Source organism: Chelonia mydas, chromosome 4, assembly GCF_015237465.2.
Source record: "Chelonia mydas isolate rCheMyd1 chromosome 4, rCheMyd1.pri.v2, whole genome shotgun sequence".
NCBI lineage: Eukaryota > Metazoa > Chordata > Testudines > Cheloniidae > Chelonia > Chelonia mydas.
The window spans coordinates 79,689,634-79,703,306 of record NC_057852.1 but is presented as its reverse complement, the minus strand read 5'-3'; positions in this window follow the sequence as shown (position 1 = coordinate 79,703,306).

Here is a 13,673-nt window from a genome sequence, read left to right as displayed (position 1 = left end):
AAATTTAAATAGACTAGATAAGATTACATCATCTGGAGAAAGCTAAGTGTTTGCAGCCATAAGTATTCAGTTTGTCAAATATATTGGTTGCCTTCTTAAACTAATAATACTTTTGTATAAGAAATCAAGCTAAGAACACCAGGAAGGCAATTTCAGAGTAACAGCCGTGTTAGTCTGTATTCGTAAAAAGAAAAGGAGTACTTGTGGCACCTTAGAGACTAACCAGTTTATTTGAGCATGAGCTTTCGTGAGCTACAGCTCACTTCATCGGATGCATAGCATATCGTGGAAACTGCAGAAGACATTATATACACACAGAGACCATGAAACAAAACTTCCTCCCACCCCACTCTCCTGCTGGTAACAGCTTATCTAAAGTGATCATCAAGTAGGGCCATTTCCAGCACAAATCCAGGTTTTCTCACCCTTCCCTCCCCCCCCCCACAAACTCACTCTCCTGCTGGTAATAGCCCATCCCTCTTTGAAACCTCTCTTTATAATGCACATGATAATCAAGGTGGGTCATTTCCAGCACTAATCCAGGTATGACCCACCTTGATTATCATGCGCATTATAAAGAGAGGTTTCAAAGAGGGATGGGCTATTACCAGCAGGAGAGTGAGTTTGTGTGTGGGGGGGGGGAAGGGTGAGAAAACCTGGATTTGTGCTGGAAATGGCCCTACTTGATGATCACTTTAGATAAGCTGTTACCAGCAGGAGAGTGGGGTGGGAGGAAGTTTTGTTTCATGGTCTCTGTGTGTATATAATGTCTTCTGCAGTTTCCACGATATGCTATGCATCCGATGAAGTGAGCTGTAGCTCACGAAAGCTCATGCTCAAATAAACTGGTTAGTCTCTAAGGTGCCACAAGTACTCCTTTTCTTTTTTCAGGAAGGCAATAACACCTTAGGAGAAGGTCCCTTAGGTGGGCTGGTATATTTCAGAGGAGGAAAAAAAACACTGCAACTTAAATCTCTCCCAGGCTCAGATGGGATTTGGCTTTTTTATTCAAAAGCTCCCTGAGCGTGCTGTTCGTTTCCTTGGTGTATGAATTTAGTAACCATGACAATTTATCTGAATAGATCAGTTGTGGGGAGGCGGGGGGACAAACAGGAACCACCTCCTGCCTCTTCCTTTCCTATTGCTGCACAGAAAGGCAAGCAAGTGTAGTAGAGCATGTGGCTCTGAACTGCTTGATCATCAGCTGCCTGGGCTGGCTTCTAGGGTGTGGGCCGTTCTGAAGTTATCCCGGCACTTCATACCCCAAGGAGATCTGCGACTGCAAAACAACCTATCTTCCAGTTCTATTCTTTCTACTAATTTAGTAGATGTAGCAAGCCTGTCTCCAAGACAATAGTCTGGATAAGCAACAATTCAGCCCTATACACTTGCTGGTTTCTTGGGGGAGCTGGAAAGGTAATGTTGTTTGTTCTAATAGAAAATGGTTTATCATGGGGCTTGGAGGGAGGGGGAAGGAAAATGTATTATACAAGAGCTAAACTTTTATAACGGAAAAAGAAGCTCTGGTATCCCCTGCTGGAAAGATAGTCACTGAAAATAAGGGATCTCTGCTACTGGCAGCTGAACTAAAACCTTGTTGAAGGAAGAGTACCTTTTAAGACACTTGGTAAACCAGTAGCATTACTGGCAGCAGGAATAGGGTGGTCATGCAACCTGAGAATTTGCTGGGGCAATGGTTTCTTGAGTGTAGGGCCGTAATATCTGGTAAAGTTGGAGTGGTTTTTTTGCAGTGGAGTGAAAGAGGAGGATGAGTGAGGAATGCCAGAGAAAAGAAGCTGTAATATCCAATGTGCAGAATGATCAAAAGCTCCAGTGAGGGTTTTATCAGATAGAATGAAGAGGAAAGAGTGGATTTATGTAGTTTTGTGACATACAGAGCACAGTTGAAAGCAATATTAAAAAGAGTCTTTACAACTTAGTAAAATATGAACTATAAACAGCAGTTACTTGGATTCTCATACATATTTTTTTATTAGTACTCTTTCCTTAATAGAAACTATGCACAATAGTTGTTTTTACTCTTTTAGGCAAGATACGTATTGCCACAACCACACCTTAAACGAAATTCTCATTCCTTCTCTTAATTTTATAATGCTTTGAAGAGCACAAATTTGATAGATTCATTCTCTTGGGTGGAAGGGTTGGGGTTGGTTTTTGTTTTTGTCTTTTATTTTTTTAGTACCATATTTGTGTGTTAGAGAAAAAATACTTCACATGAAAATTGTTTTCTGAACACTAAAATGGATCCCTATTCTAGTAGCTTGCTTAGTGAGCCACCTTTGTCCATGATAAACTTTCAGAATAATTCCATTTATCCCCTAGTACTAGGTGAAGTTATTTTAGCTGATGCACACTAAAATTGGAACAGAGTTTTATACATTAAAACTTACTGCATTTTCTATCTTGAAAAATAAGCACAACATCTCAGCATCAGGTCACGTTTTTTTCCCTTCTCTGCTATGTCCCTTTCCCTTCATCCCTTGCCATGTTGCTAGGTACACTTCCCAGCCCCTCCATGGCAGCAGGCAGCTGCACAGCTCACGTATATCCTTTGCTTTGGGATGATTGTGTCTCGACAAACCCAGAACATCCACTTTGTCAGGATCTGTCTGGATGTTCCTGTCAGTTATACATGTTTTGTCCTGGATTTTTGTGAACTGTATAGCCAGATTACCTGCACTAGCTGCCAAGAAGCAGAATTACTGTAGGTTAGTCAAATTCAGAGCCTTACTCTGATTTCAGGAAGTAGTAGTGTTGCTGGCAAGCCTGTAGGAACTCAACTGCATCAGCACCACATTCAGGCAGTGATTGTGCCCATGCTGCTCACATTAGCATTTGGAGAGACACAGGAGGATGGGAAACAATAGAAAGCCTGGTCACTAGGTCAACAGAACCATTCTTTTCTCAACCTAGCTGTGTCTACAGTGGGAGTTAGTTTGGCATAGCTACAGCACTAAGGCATGGGAGATTTGTACACCTCTGAGCCATGTTACTATGTCAGTCTAAATTTCAAGCGTAAACCAGCCCTAAAACCGAACGAGAGGGTGAATAGGGGCAGCGGAGAAAGTGAGGAGGAAATGTTTGTACAGCATGTAAAGCGTATAAAGTATAAAGGTTAAGTAACTAAATATTAGAATTGTGAGAAGGGAGCATTAGAGGAGATTAGAGTAGAAAATGAGCAAAAGACAAATGCACAGAATATAGCACAAAAAACTCAGAAGGAATGAGGACAATAAATCTGCATTGCTCCAGAATCTTAAAATAAAAGCTGGGCCTCCCGCTATGGAGCTGAAACTTCAGTGATGATGTTGGGATGGGACAAAAGATTGAAGTGTAGATATTGTTTCCTACCATTCTAACATATTCCTTTTCTATAGTTCTTGGCTCCAGATTTATTTTGAAATGGGGGAGGATTTGTGGTGAAGGGAGATCTGGGTGTTACATGGCTGCAGAGGTACGAGTGGGCACCCTTTACACTGCTCTTCCCACTGTTATAAATGCTCCTGTGCTGGCCGCCCTGACTGCACCAAAATAGATATCCTAGCTGTCAGTTTTTCAGTTTGAAAATCTAGAGTCTCACACTCATCAACATGCTCCTTAAGCCTCATAAGAACAGCTAGAGGGAGTATTTATTTTGGCTGAGGCACTGGTAAGCATGTTAAGAGATTTAATGAAGATGACAGAAACAACAAACTGCATCCACTGTGTACCAGTGCCCAAAACAGGTCACAGGACAGTCTAAATCTAATCACTGATTGGCTCAGAAGGTCTTTGTAAAACTCAAAGGGCTTCCTACAACTCTCATATACCTTAGAGCAGGGGTCTCAAACATGCGGCCCGCAGAGTTATTTCCTGTGGCCCGCCACAGGCGCTGAGTCCACCGGCAGCCAAACTCCCTTCACCCCCAGCGCTCCGTGTCCCCACTCCTCTGCCTACCTCCCAGCGCTTCCCACCGCCAAACAGCTGTTTGGCGGTGCTTAGGACTTTCCGGGGAGGAGCGGGGACATGGTGCGCTCGGGAGGAGGCGGAGAAGGGGTGGGAATTTGGGGAAGAGTTGGAATAGGGGCAGGGAGGGGGCAGAGTTGGGGTGGGGACTTTGGGGGAAGGGGTTGGAATTTGGGCAGAGAAGGGGTGGGAAGAGGCAGGGCAGGGGCGAGGCAGGGCGGGACAGAGGTGTGGGGAGCTTTTATATTGTATGAAAAGGTTTCAGTGATGTTTCCCTCATGCCAATGTACTAGTCCTCATGTGGCCCTCATGGTGATTTGAGTTTGAGATCCCTGCCTTAGAGGTTATACACTGGTGCTGCACATCGCCATAGTATAAGAGCACCCATGTTGGCAGCATGTGTGATGTCAAGTGCTTGATACACAAATTTGTCCAAGTCCCCAAATTTCTGACAGATCTGGATTTCTCTCTCATCTGAGTGTGGATCCTAAGCTGCCTGGGTTGTGAGAGCTGATAAGGTCACAGCATTAGAACGTATGGCAGAGACAGCACGCCAAATTATAACTGCATCACCTTACTGGAGACTAAGAGGGTTGTGCAGGTGTCTGAGCGCATAATTTTGTCTGCAGCCTCTATTACTGGTAATAATCAGTGACAGAGTTCAACATGACTTTCACGGTGAGTTTGCAGAGTATCATTCAGAATAGATCATCTTTTTCTCATAAGCCAAGTATCTGTTATGGTGTCATTGAGAGACAAACCCTATGATACATCTTGTGTAGACTCACTTTTAAGAGTAGACTTTTAGTTTAAATGAAATAAGTATCTGTGTCAATAATACATTTTATGATTTCCTGCAAGGAAAATAAGAATGTGAAAAATATTTTCATCTAGTGAGATACAATCTCCAGCATAGGTTTCAGAGTAACAGCTATCTTAGTCTGTATTCGCAAAAAGAAAAGGAGTACTTGTGACACCTTAGAGACTAACCAATTTATTTGAGCATAAGCTTCTCAAATAAATTGGTTAGTCTCTAATGTGCCACAAGTACTCCTTTTCTTTTTGCGAATCTCCAGCATAGGGAGCTGTTTAGTCTCTACTAATTGGAAGATTGTTGGTCCCTTGACCTCGAAGAGGTGTTATAACAGCAAAGGGGAACATATCAGATTTTCATCAGTGGGCTAAGTACATGCACTCCGTAGCTGCCTCACAAGATATTGTTGTATTAGTTTTATTTTTTTCTCCAGTGAATACTGGCACAAGAGTACTACAAGTTTTCAGCTAAACTACTGATCTACACCATGGTTTTGTTTGCATCTTTCCCCCACATCCTATATCTTTTCCTTATAACATCCCATATAATATCACATACAAAAAAAATCTAGTGCTAAGGTTGCAAAGTCAATCACTCAAAAGTGAGGAAATGCCAGAATGAAGGTTGCCCTCTTGTGCATATACACTGTGATAGTATGTGATTATGTAATTAGAGACTATTTCCCCCACCGCACGAGGATTCCTGCCTCATGCAGTGGTTGGGATGGATGGTGCTAGGCAAATGAACTAAGGTCATGTAGCGAATGAGGTTGTTTACCGGATTGGGTTGAATATAGTTCCTCAGGGCAAATACTACATTGAGTAAGCAGGTTAACACATTTTACAAATACAAAATTCACTTTTTTAAAAATATTTTTCCAAAAGAGTTCAGATTTTTTAAGAACAAACACACACTGCAAGTTGTCACATATATCCCAGTACACATGACTAACTGTTTGTAATTAATGTGCATGTTTTGTAAATATTGGCACAGATTCTAATAGATTAATGAACTCATGTGACCTCTTTACTTCTCATTGAAAGATACTGGCTGAAGGACAGTTCAGCATATGGAGCCTATTCCGAGAATTTATACAGCAGACTTCTCTGGAGGGAGAGAAATCAAAACACATGTTTTTCAAAAGTGCTGGAATGGCCTGATTAGCAGAAATTACAAATGGTCTGGAAGAGTTAAAAAGGTATTGTTTTAAAATCAGAAACATTGTGTTTGTGTTTCTTATACTTCTGTACATTTTTGATTGTTGGCAGTTCCAAGATCATATTTTCTTTATTTTAATGTTTAAAAATATTCAGTGTTAAGGTGAGCTGCTTGTGATATGAGGAGACAAATATCTAATTACCTTATTTATGTATATGCTTGTGTAAATGTTCAATTAGGCCAGTTTAAGAGCTTAATTTGGGAGACGTCTTCTCAGTTGATAAGGTATACAACATCTTGGGATGGGTTTTTGGAACAAGTAGAAAAGGTACTGTTCCCAGTTAGGCTGTGTCCTAATATAGGACTATCTTTTACCCTGAGCTCAGTTCGTGCTGGAACGGAAGTCTGCCCAGTGCTATGAGGATACTCAAGCAATACAGTCACAAGTGATGCTTGTAGTTATGTACTTCAATATAGAGTCTCAGCGTGCTGGTTTAACAAGCTCCCAGTAACCAAGGACACTGCTTTTCACTTTAGATTTAGAGAAGTGGCGGGCAGGCTGGGGGCCTTGGTGGAAGGGGCGATGGGGTCCTTAACAGACGGGGCGGAGAGGCATGAGCAGTGAGTGGGTGGGGGTACTCGGGGGAGAGGGCAGAGGGGCACGAGTGGCAGGCCTTGGGGGAGGAGGCCAAACGGGGCCTGGGGCGGAGTGGGGGTAGACCATGGGCAGAGTCTTAGGATAGAGGGTGGGGCCATGATCTGGGCGCCGATTCCTCTTCCCACCCACCCCCCTTCTAGGGAGCTTCCAGCACTCATGTCCAGCCTCCCCAAATGCAGAAGTCATGTGCTGCTCATGGTCATAAGGCTAAATTCTGGCTCACATCACTGTTCCTCTCAGAGCAGACTAATGTCTGCAGATACAGAGCTCATTTAGGGGCCATGGAACCTTTGCTGACTAGTGGCCTGAGGCGACTTTGTACTGTACTCTAAAAGTTGGAGTAAGAACAAAAGCTCTGTCTCTTTTTACATTTTAATTATGCTTCTGTGAAACAATTGCACAAAACATTTGTAGCTGTTTTAATGCTGAGATACTGAGGTGATCGGCCCCTTATATGTACCTAGTAGAGACAGATTGTCCTAAAAAAAAGTAGACGTTTTATCAGAAAAACAAAAACCAAAAAAATCTGTCTCACAGAGGGAAAGGGGACTTGTGGAATTGAGTAGTACAATAAAATATTAGTCTTCTAATGCCTCTCCCCTTCTGGGGAAGTAAATCAGAAGTTTTTTTCTTGTTGAGCTGTTGAATGGTTTGTTATGAATCCTGGCAGCAGTAATGTTTGCATATGAGCTGAGTGTGTTGAAAGGGTGGATATAATTAGAAGAGAAACTCCTTGTGTGTGGAAGGCACAAACCACCCAAACAGGTAGAACAAGAGGACGTTGCTATGGACTAGAGCTACTTAGGAGCCAGTAAACTCAACCTCCTAAAGGGTCAGAAGGACTTGAGGGGAAATGGATGAATATTTTCTCTTTGCTGCATGAGGAGAATCTATGAGAGGGCAACACCATCTCCCCATTTCATGGGCACTTTGGAAATAAGTGCTGCTGCTCTTGTTTTCTGGGCAAAATTCAGGAAGGTGGAACATTGAAAGGCTGTAATACTCTGACATTCATTCATTTAAATGAGAGGACCTTGAATGTGTTTTGTCAGCTTCCTTTACTATTACCCTGTTACTAATTTTATTTTCTTGAAGAGTGTTTAAGAAGCTGCTCAGAAGAGAGTTTTGCCTAAAACTGTAGGTTTCCTAGTTGAAAATAGCTAGTGAAACTGGCAATACACAAAGAAGTGGAACATCATCCCTTTTTTCATAATTTAGTCAGGTTAATGTATTTAAAAATCTGCAAAAACAGCATGTGGTCAGCTTATGCAAACGAGAGTTTTCCTCAGAAACCTCAGCACAGAGTAAGTAATATTTGAGCAGCTTTCACATGAATACTTGATCACTTATATTTTAATTATGTTTTCAGCTTATGCTTCTTATTAATTCTAACATGCGGAAACCTTCATATTTATATCAGTCATTGAGTGGAGGGGCCTTAGCTAAGGACTTTCTTTTCACTGCCACAGTGTAATGGTTTTATTTTATATATGTGTTCATATTTATGCTAAAAGTCTAAAGTAGATGAGCCCATTATTGCACAAGAGTTAAGAAAAGAGCAAAGTCTATCAGTGTGGTTAAATCAGGCTTGTTAAAAGGACATGAACGTTTTCCAAACCAGGCACAAAATCTCCTTGCCCAGCTGTACCACAGTGATGAGAAAAAAATAGTTTACTTGCTTCAGGTGAATATGACGTTGCAAGGTTGGGATATAACATTTTAGATTGTACTGTTTTCCTTCAGAGATATAAAGAAACAACTGCTTTCCCTTCAATTTCCAAGAAGTCCCTGGAAAACACAAAAAGTGTAAGTATTTGAATAACGTATTTGTCAGGCTCCCTTCAAAAGCAGTTTGTGATGCTCCTACAAGGGCTATAAACCAGAACATAATCTTATGCATAGGTACTAAAGCGTAACTAAAATTAACACAAAGAAAAAGTTGTCTGACTCTTTGGACCAAGCTTTGCCTTGGTACATTCTCGGATGGTTTCAGCTGATTTGAAAGGGAGCTGTGTGTTAGGATATAGATATTCAGGCCTGTCTGCAAAGGCCTGTACTTTAAGAATTTAGGTGTGTTCTTATCACTTGGCTAGTTAGAGGTATAAAAGAAAGAATCAAAATCACTGTCTGCCAGTGTAAGGTCCTTCTCTTACTGTGACAGTCTGAGGCCCTGTTCTTAGGCTAAGGCCTTTGGCTAAGCAGCAGAGGCAGCCATAAGCTGGGAAGTGACCGGTCACATCTTCACATTCCAAACTAGTCACATCGAAAGAAGGTGCTATTGGGCTGTTAGGAATACAGTCCTGTCCTGATAGTGCCTATCACCTCCAGAGAAAGGGAAGTGCCTAGAAGATGTAAAAGGAAATTTAGGTTGATAGTTTTCTGTCTGGTAAGAACTCACTTATCAATAGACACAGCTGGGAAACCCTTATGTCTTTATAGATGTAGTTGTGAAATCCTCACTTCTGTATTGTTTTGTCATTATAGTTCCCACTTTGCTATTGTTTATTGGCATGGTCTCTGTCTGGTTCTGTGATTGTTTCTGTCTGCTGTATAATTAATTTTGCTGGGTGTAAACTAATTAAGGTGGTGGGATATAATTGGTTAGCTAATCGTGTTACAATATATTAGGACTGGTTAGTTAAATTTCAGTAGAATGATTGGTTAAGGTATAGCTAAGAATATTACTATATAAATTAGGGGCAAACAGGAAGTAAGTTGGGATTCGAAAATAAGGAAAAAGGAACTTGGATTTAAGCTTGCTGGAAGTTCACGCCAATAAACATCGAATTGTTTGCACCTTTGGACTTCGGGTATTGTTGCTCTCTGTTCATGTGAGAAGGACCAGGGAGGTGGGAGAGTGAAGGAATAAGCTCTCTAACATCTGGATAGGATACTGTTTCTGTGGGGGAGGGTCCCCTCCCTCCATCAGTACCTCCATGCTGCCCCTACCACAATCCAGGTTATCCTTAGCCTACACATGGATGTGTTCCCACCCAGCCGGGGGTGGTGGGAGGGCATGTGCCGCTTTAATGGTCATAGTGGCTATTCCCATGGGAATGGTATAGCCCTGACCGTCCTGCGTTTGCCCCAGTAAACACACCCAATTGGCTAAATCCAGTACAAGTCCCAGTTTGTGTAAATCTCCTGCCCCCAACAGATTAAGCATATCATTACAACCCCACATAATCTCCCCTTCCCCCCAGATTCCTTTGATTTGTCTCCGCCTCAGGGTTCATTGTGTCTCCCCTCCCATTGCCCCTACAATTGTCCCTTCTGAGGGTCTCCCCTGCCCCCATGTGGTTAAACCGATGTCTATCAAAAAATCCCTCATGGGACTCCCTTCGATTGCCCCCTGGAGTGTGGGGCGACCAGATGCATCCCGTCCTAAACTGTGAACATGGACAGGACGCCTCCCAGGGCACCCCTAAGTTGCAGCACCCACCTCTGTCCCTCCCACTGGTTCACAGGGGGACCGAGGGTCCACCGAACACATTCCTGTCTCCACGCAAAATTGTGTGTCTGGCGTTTCAGGCAGTCCCAGTCCCTTGGCCTCAGGGGCCACTTTCCCCCTGATCTGGTAAGATCCTGGGTAGTCAGTTTAGCCTGCAGTCTCTGGATCTGTTGCTCTATAGCTGCCCGCTCGTCCCTGGCTACCCCCCCCCCCAAAGCCACGAACTCTCCCTCTACCTCCTCCTCTCCAGGCTGATCCACCCCTTTCCACCTTGTATTGATCCCCCGCAGGAATAGCATGGACTGGCTCTTCCCCCTGATGCATCTGCCTCCACACATCTGCCTGTTCCAGAACCTGGGGTAGCTGATTGGGAGCAAGTTCAGGGTGCTGCAACCTTAAATGCCCCACGAACTGCGGATCACTCAGCTCCAACCATTTCTCCAGCAATTCTACACCCCTACCCTGCTCCACACCCCCACCAGGTCCCAGTGCCCCTGCCTGGGGCATCACCCATGGACCGTCCAGGGGATCCACCCAGCACCGTGCCTATGCCTGTATGCGATTAAGTGTATCCCGCCCTGTTTCCCCAGGGATTCGCTTCACCTTATTCATCCCCGCAGTACGAGAGTACACCCCAAACAACTATTTTGCCACCTGTCCGGGAATTAGAAATGGGTGTGCCACTCCTGCCACATCGATTCCCAAGGTACCTCGTCCCAAAAGACTACGCCATAAGATCACCTGGTCCTCACGAGTTAGACCCTCCATCACCCTGCCCACCTCCACTAGCCACAGCGCAAACTGATCCCAATCATTCCGGGGTACCTTTCCCAAACGGCCCAGTACTGCCTCCCGGTCCTTCAGGGACAAGGGGCGGATTTCTGCCTGTTCTACTATTTGTGGGGCATGGTCCCCCCACCCCGCAACCGGGCCACTATTCCTGCCTCCTGCAGTTCTTCCTGGGTAGCCTCTCTTGCAGGGGCTGTAACTGTGGATCGCCGGCTTACAACATCCACCGGCAGTGGTGGGTACAGTGTTTTTTCAGGGTAGGGTGGTGGAGGTGTCTCCTTCAGTTCCATTAGTGGGGCGGATGGTTTGGGGTCCCCAAGTCCATTGCCCCCATGTTTACAATGATACAATTCCTCCTCTAAGTTTCCTACTCTCCCCAGCAGTTCGTCCCTCTCTCTCCGAATTGCCTCACAAGAATCCTCTGTCCATGGAGCATCCTGTGCCTTCAAATCCGCTACCTCTACTGCTAACACAGATTTTTCTGTTAAAATCTGTTGCTGATTCACAATCCCCTCCAAATCCTTAATGTGTTGGAGATCAACTTCCCTTTTTACCCAGTATGCCATCCCAGCACACAAACTTGTAATACCATTCCCTTTTTCCTACATTCCTTTCCCTTGGGGTCTCCCAAAACCTCTCCCATCTCCTTCTCAATCTCATCCCAGGTGAACCCCTGCACCTGGTATGGGCCCTGATTCTTCCTTATCCATTTGTTCAAAAAATCCGTTACCCCAGCTTGCCAGAACCCACAACTACCATCACGAGAGTTCGCCATACCCCCTCCAAGCTGCTGTGCGGACTGTTGGGGAGGGGGACTTACAGGCTGCCACTCACCTATCCAATGCGATGTATCCGAGTCACGGCACCAAGATGTTAGAGAGCTTATTCCTTCACTCTCCCACCTCCCTGGTCCTTCTCACATGAACAGAGAGCAACAATACCCGAAGACCAAAGGTGCAAACAATTCGATGTTTATTGGCGTGAACTTCCAGCAAGCTTAAATCCAAGTTCCTTTTTCCTTATTTTCGAATCCCAACTTACTTCCTGTTTGCCCCTAATTTATATAGTAATATTCTTAGCTATACCTTAACCAATCATTCTACTGAAATTTAACTAACCAGTCCTAATATATTGTAACACGATTAGCTAACCAATTATATCCCACCACCTTAATTAGTTTACACCCAGCAAAATTAATTATACAGCAGACAGAAACAATCACAGAACCAGACAGAGACCATGCCAATAAACAATAGCAAAGTGGGAACTATAATGACAAAACAATACAGAAGTGAGGATTTCACAACTACATCTATAAAGACATAAGGGTTTCCCAGCTGTGTCTATTGATAAGTGAGTTCTTACCAGACAGAAAACTATCAACCTAAATTTCCTTTTACATCTTCTAGGCACTTCCCTTTCTCTGGAGGTGATAGGCACTATCAGGACAGGACTGTATTCCTAACAGCCCAATAGCACCTTCTTTCGATGTGACTAGTTTGGAATGTGAGGATGTGACCGGTCACTTCCCAGCTTATGGCTGCCTCTGCTGCTTAGCCAAAGGCCTTAGCCTAAGAACAGGGCCTCAGACTGTCACAGTAAGAGAAGGACCTTACACTGGCAGACAGTGATTTTGATTCTTTCTTTTATACCTCTAACTAGCCAAGTGATAAGAATACACCTAAATTCTTAAAGTACAGGCCTTTGCAGACAGGCCTGAATATCTATATCCTAATACTGTGTATTTGCCTTGAGTAAGGAATTAGGCTCATTCAGTTAAAATCTGTCATTGGTACTTATGTCCCCTGTTACCATAGTCTCTGAGTGCTTCATAGACAGCATTTAATGCATTTATCATCATGATGTCCCTGTGAGGTAAGGAAGTACTGTTAGCCTCATTTTTCAAATGGAGAACTGAGGCACTCAGAGGTTAAGTGACTAGCCCATACAGGCAATCTGTGTGGGAGCAGGAATTGAACCCAAGGTCACACAAATTCCAGAGTAGCAGCCTGAACACTGGCCCAGATCACTGAAAGATCAGCTCTTTTGAGTGTAAAATGTGACTCACCAGCTGGTATGCCCTCTTGTGGCTGGGCAGGCATAATAAGCTCACCTCCATTGGTGCCTGCTGTGGTGGTCTGCTTTTTCTTGTGCCTCACTGGCCAGGTCACTTTGGGTATGTATACACTGTCACTGGGAGTGAGCGTCCCAGCCCAGGTAGGCAAACTCGTACTAGTGTAGATGGGGCTCAAGCTTATGTGCTAAAAATAGCACTGTGGCCATTGCAGCTTGGGCAGTCAACCCCCTAGGCTAGAGGGGCCAATCCAGAATGTCCGCGCTGCTATTTTTGGTGCATTAATTTGAGCCCCACACATGCTACCATGAGTCTGCTGACCTGGGCTGGGAAGCTCGGGCCCAGCTGTAATGTAGACATACCCATATGATCCCACCTCTTCCTCACCTTTGGGTTCTGGTCCAGGGACCCTTGATTAGGCAGTCAAGGTTTGTCTGCACAGACCCATTGCTGCCTCCGTGGACCACTATATTTCCTAGGCTCACGGCAGAGCTCCTTGGCACATTCAGCCATTCACTCCCCTCACAGGGCAGTCCCTGAACCTGCAGAATTCTTCCTGCTCCCTGAAGGCCTCTCTGCCAGCATAGAGAACCCTGGGCAGACGCGCCCCAGCTTTGCTTCACAACTGTGTGGTGCTCCCCATTGCAGGTTTACCTTTCCTTCAGGGAGATTCTGTCTGCTAACCATCCAACTCAGCTCCCTGACTCCAGCCAGGTGTCTCTCACAGAGAGAGAGAGCACCAGCCATCTGCTCTCCTTCCTGA